This window comes from Oxyura jamaicensis, chromosome 2, assembly GCF_011077185.1.
Source record: "Oxyura jamaicensis isolate SHBP4307 breed ruddy duck chromosome 2, BPBGC_Ojam_1.0, whole genome shotgun sequence".
In the NCBI taxonomy this organism is placed as follows: domain Eukaryota; kingdom Metazoa; phylum Chordata; class Aves; order Anseriformes; family Anatidae; genus Oxyura; species Oxyura jamaicensis.
The window spans coordinates 137,978,568-137,984,565 of record NC_048894.1 but is presented as its reverse complement, the minus strand read 5'-3'; positions in this window follow the sequence as shown (position 1 = coordinate 137,984,565).

Sequence of the window (5,998 nt, the reverse complement as noted above, 5' to 3'; positions counted from 1 at the left end):
CACGGCCTCCCCCGTCTCCCCCCGCCTTCTCACCCCCTCTCCCGCTCACCCCCTCCGCCCGATCCCCGTCCCCGTCCCCGCTCCTCCCCGCCTTTATCATCGCCCTCAGCCTCCCCTCCCTCCTCCCTGTCCCCTCCCCTCCCTCTTTCCTCCTCTCTCTCCCCGGCCCTTCCCATCTCCCCTGCCCCTTTTTCTCCCCCCGACCCCCTCTGCCCCCCCCCCCCCCTGTGCCCCCCCCCGGGGGCTGCCCCCCCCCACGAGGCGTGGGGGGGGGAGCAGTCACCAGCCGTGGCTGGCATCCTCCTGGCCTGCTTCCACAGCCCTTTCTGCATCCCGCGGTTGGGTCTTGCAGCCCTTTCCATAAACCCACCTGCCCCCTGCTCGATTTCACCCCTGGAGCCTCGCTCCTGGCTTTGGCCTCACTTTGGTTGCTGCTGGGGAGCTGGGAACTGAAGGCGCGATGGTCAGTGCCTTGCTCCAGAGGAACTTACACTCTTCCTCCTTCAACACGTGCTTTGGGAAGCAACTGAGAATAAGCAGGGCTACTGATGAGATTCCTGAAAAACAGAATATAATTTACACAAGCGTTGGTAATCTCAGTGAGACATGGGGTCTTGACACTGATGGTGGCTGCCGTTCGTGTTGCAGTAGCTGCTTCTCAAGGCCCCAGCAGGGATGGAGCAAGCCCCACTAACATCAGGCCCTGTAGGATCATACCCTGAGAGGGAAACTTTACCCCAAATAGATATTTCTCTCATGTAAGCAGTTTGTAGAGGAGCAGTGGTATGAACATTTCACCCAAACCAACTTGCGGAGTGGCACAGAAGGTGTGTGCTGGGCTTCCCGTGGCCACACAGCACAGGTGTTAGCTCAAAAAGTGCTGGAGAGACTCGGGCTGCCTCACAGCTGGAAGCAGAAGCACAAGCTCTCTGAAGCTAAAAGCTCTTGTTCCCTGTAAGACCTTCAGAGGGCTCCAGCAGACCCAACCCTTGCATCCTATCCAGCAGGTATCCCGCTCTGGTTGGGGAGGGGTTTGGGGCACAGCGGTCTCTCCATGTTGAATCACCACCCATCGCGCTTCTGGAAGCAGATGCCTATTTAGATGTTTCTAAGCAGCTTCTCAGCCAAATACTGACTCACGACGACCGTACTTCCCTACTGAGGTCTGCTGAGACCCCTCGCAGCGTGCTGCTGCCGCTGACATTTGTAGCCCACATACTTGTGTTACCGAGGCCCTAGCACCAGCGGGGCAGAGAGCTGGCAGTCATATTGTCATCACTGGGATCATGCTTTTGTGGATTAATATGACTTTTTTTTTTTTTTTTTTTTTTTTAAAAAAAAAAAAAAGGGGATCTCCAACAGAGGGTTTTTGTTCATCAGACTGCCCCGCCATCGGATAATCTCTGGGGCAATAGAATATTGTGGCATTTGAAAGCAAATGAACAGACCTAACCAACACACTGGATGGCTTTTGTGTGCCCTAAGGGCACATCCTAGGGAAAATTGCAGGGCAAGCCTGAGCCTCCAAAGAAAGCTCGAGCAATGCAATCAGTGTCTCACACCATAATTACATGAAGCGACTTCCCAGACAGACAGCGCTAAACAACAGACACGCTGCAGCAGAACCTCTGGGGAGGCTTTTTATTTTGTTTTGGTTTAACTTAAAAATTGGAAAGACTCTTGTAGCATGCTGTCTAATTGCTTGTGTGCCTTCATTTCAGTTAGATTTAAGTTCACAGAGACAGAATTACAGAAAGGTTTAGGCTGGAAAGGACCTCCAGAGATCATCTGGTCCAACCCCCTGCTCAGGCAGGGTGCCCCAGAGCACATTGCATAGGATTGTGTCCAGGTTTTTAAATATCTCCAAGGAAGAGACCACAACCTCTCTGGACAATATGTGCCAGTGCTCTGTCATCTGCACAGTAAAGTTGTTCCTCATTTCAGATGCTTGCTGTGTTTCTGTTTGTGCCCAGGGCCTCCTGTCCTGGCACTGGGCACCACTGCACACAGCCTGGCTCTGTCCTCCCTGCACCTTCCCCTCAGGGATTTACAGACAGTGATGAGATCCCCAGGGCCTCCTCTGCTCCAGGCTGAGCAGTCCCAGCTCTCTCAGGCTCTCCACACAGGAGGGGTGTTCCATGCCCTCCATCATTTTTAGCATCCCCTCGCTGAGCTCCAGTTCTTTCTTGTACTGGGGACCCCCAGGTGAGGCTTCACCAGGACTGAAGGGGCAGGATCACTTCCCTCAGCCTGCTGACCACACTCTTCCAAATGCACCCCGGGATCCCGTTGGCCTTCTTGGCCACAAGGGCACACTGCTGGCTCATGGTTAACCTGCTGTACACCAGAACCTCCCAGGTCCCTCTCTGTAGAACTGCTCTCCAGCAGCTCACCCCCCATCCTGTACTGGTGCTTGGGGTTATTCCTCCCCAGGTGCAGGACCCTGCACTTGCCCTTATTGAACTTCATGAGGCTCCTCTCTGCCCAACTCTCCAGCCTGTTTAAAGCCTTCTGAAGGGCAGCTCACCCCTCTGGGGTATCAGCCACTCCTCCCAGTTTTGTATCATCAGCAGACTTGCTGAGGAGGCAGCTCAGCACTTCATCCAGGCCACTGATGAATAAATTAAACAAAACTGGACGCAGCACTGGCCCCTGGGGGACACCGCATCTACAACTGGAGTCCTTACCACTGATGGCAACCCTCTGAGCTCTGCCAGCCAGTTCTCAATCCACCTCACTGTCCACTCATCCAGCCCCCACTTCCTGAGCTTATATCATGGGAGACAGTGTCAAAAGCCTTGCAGAAGTCCAGGCAGACAGGTGCTGCCTGTACTCACAGAAACTACATCTTCTGATGTATTTTCTCTAACACAATCTTCAAAGTCTTGAAAAGCCACTGGCAAGAGAACAATGCAAGGCTTCTCTCTCTCTCTCTCTCTCTCTCTCCTATCACTAATAGAGAAGAATTAGTCAGTAAATGTAAAGCAGGCTCTTAAACCATTGTAGCGAACCACAGGACTGTTCACAGAGCCCTGTAAAGGTGCCATTTCACTGGAGCACCCTGCATCAGCCTTCCCATTTCTGCTCTTGGTGGAGCACTGAGCAAATTACTGCAGAAAAGTAATAGCGCAAATACCTCTGTGTTCACATTTACATGGCTGGTGTAATTTCTGAGTGGTTTATTAAATCGCTTGGATGATAATAAGACCGGGTAATTTTCACTGTCAAACATTAAGGCTTGACAAGGTTCAGATTAATTAAAGCATCCTTCAAAACAAAAATGTGTAAATAACTAACACAAACGAAATACATTTTTTAGCTGCAGTAAGTAAACAGTTTGATTTTATTTATATCAATTCCCAGTGGAACTGAGAAACGCCATTTAAAATTGCATTTTCTTTCCACAGCTAAAAGAATTGCTCTTCTTTGCTGTGATTTGAATTAATTAAAGAGACTGAGAGAAAAACACGGTTTTGTATTCCTTTGTTAATAGAGTCAAATCCAATCAATTGTAGGCACCTCTGTATAAAATCCATTCTGATTAATTAAGAAAATTACTTCTCACTGCCGAGTGTGCCAGGCACAGTGCAGCATTTCTGTGTAACCACACACTTCTGATCTGCTCCTGAGCTAAGAGCAGACCCCAGGACACGCATCGTTTGTGTGAATGTGCTGGCAGCTATAAAGTGCAGCAAGCTATGACAATTAAATACATTTTCGCTTGCATGTTGGCTGACATGAAGAAGATAGTGCTGGTTTTAATACAGCAATATAACAAGAACATTCATTTGATAGTACTATTTTTTTCTTGCACTGAGAATTGTGTTAGGGAAGACAGTGGAACAGAAATCGGCCCAAAGAAATGCAAAAAAAAGAGTCAGGCTAATCTTAGGCTGAGCCCACCTGTGGAGGGCTGGCCACAGACAAGTGAAGGACCGAAACCTGCAGAAATCACAGTGGGAGAAGCTTTATGACTTGTCTTCCTTCCTTCCTTCCTTCCTTCCATCCTTCCTTCCTTCCTTCCTTCCTTTCTTTCCTTTCTTTCTACATTTCAGCACCTGAAGTGTTCCAGCCTGGCAGGAGTGAGATTGAGAATGCAATTCTTTTTGTCTCATTTAATTTGTCATGCTGTTACCATCATGCCGGGAGCTTATTAAGGAAGTAAAATGTGATCTCTGTCTATTAATCATTAGCACAAGTATGGTCTCACATAAATCCTATTAGGGGAGCTTGTACTGTATTTTAGCAGTTCTGGTTTTGTGCTGCCTGCTGTACAACAAGCAGCAATGCTTTTCCTAGTAGCTGCCAGTGACGCCTGCTCTGTATATTCTGTTGCCTATGGCTGTTCCCTATTTCAAAAACCAGATTAGGAAGTAAAGGGGCAGAAAGGGCAGGGAATGAGGGAAGGTTCTCCCTTGTTCAAAATAGTTTTTCAAAGCAGATTTAAAATAATTTGATTTTACACTTATCCTCATAAAATATATGCAGACTTGTGGTAGGATGCAAGGACATCTTGAGTTTGTCTCACAGTTCATGTGCATGGAGCATCCTGAGCACTGCTGCATTCCCAATGGATGGACCAGTCTGCTAATGACAAAAGTAGCCTCACGCACTGTAGATCTCTCAGAGAAACAAAATAGACATGGAGATTTGTCTCTCTCAAATGGACAAAATAGCATGGAGAGGAAAATTAAGGTGGTGTAAAATCACAGGTCCAGCCAATGCCAGTGTATGCCAGATATTAGCTTCACTTGTAAAATTAGATGTCACCTCTTATCCTGATGTTATTTGTGCAGTCCTTATGGATTTCATTACTATATCACTTTTACATCACTGAACAAAGTCACCAGCATCCCACAGATGCGGGGAGCAGGTAAGGAACTGAGGAGGTGCTCAGTGTGCCATCTGCAGGAAGATCAGTTGGATTTTCCCTTTTTGTGTGAGTGCAATTCTAGTCAGGCCAGTCTTTGAGCAACTGAGATGTCACACAACAGTGCTGTGATTCTGGAACTAAACAACCTGAATTCTGATCGTATCTGAATATATGAATGTTTCTGTCTAGGTTTCCTACATTTCTAAAGGAAACAATTTGCTCTGTACTTCATATAATTTTCTAATATTGATCTGACAGGCATATGAATTAAAATGAGCTGCTTTTCCATCCTACAGAAGAGTCCAGTGAGGTGTCTAGCATTAGAAAAAATGAAGGGTTTTTATAGTTTGTTGTTGTTGTTTTATCCATAGAGACATGGAGGAAGGAAAAGAAAGATTGACCTAAAGAAATATGGTTACTTCTTCCCACTTTTATTTCCGAAAATATTTAGGTTGCATTTTTGATTGCACTCCAGGCAATCTACAAGCATACAGAGGCAATAATTCAATATTGTTTGGAGTTATAAACGTTCTGCACATACATTAAATATTTTCAAGATGTGTACTATTTTGTGTAAGTGAAACTGGACACTATATTTTAAACTTGTTCTTTTTAGTCAGGTATTTTGTGTATCTGAGGAGAAATAGATTTCATTAGCTCTGTTACATGCATTGGACATCATCACTCTAGGCTTGCAATATGCCTGGGAGCAAGATTGCCTCTGAAGTTTTCACACCATATGCATGAGTCAGCTTTCCTCTTGACAGGCAGGTATTTACCTCAAGGAAATGATCAGGCATTCATCTTTACTTTTATGAGTGCTTGTAAAATACATTTTTTTTTTTTGGCTTGATTACTCAAATATTTCTCTAAAACAATTTTCAAATGTATGCTATATGATTTCCACATTACTGTGCATTCATTATGTGTATCTTCCAGCAAGGAAACAATAGCATTCACTTATTTTATATGGCCATTCAAAGAAGTTTTCAATTTATTATTCACAGCTTACTGAAAATGTGATACTCAATATTAACTATATCTGAAGGTTCGGAGAGATGTCTCCAAACAGCTCATAACCAGGAAAAGGTTAATTAACCTGCCCTTCCACTTCTTTTCATTCTT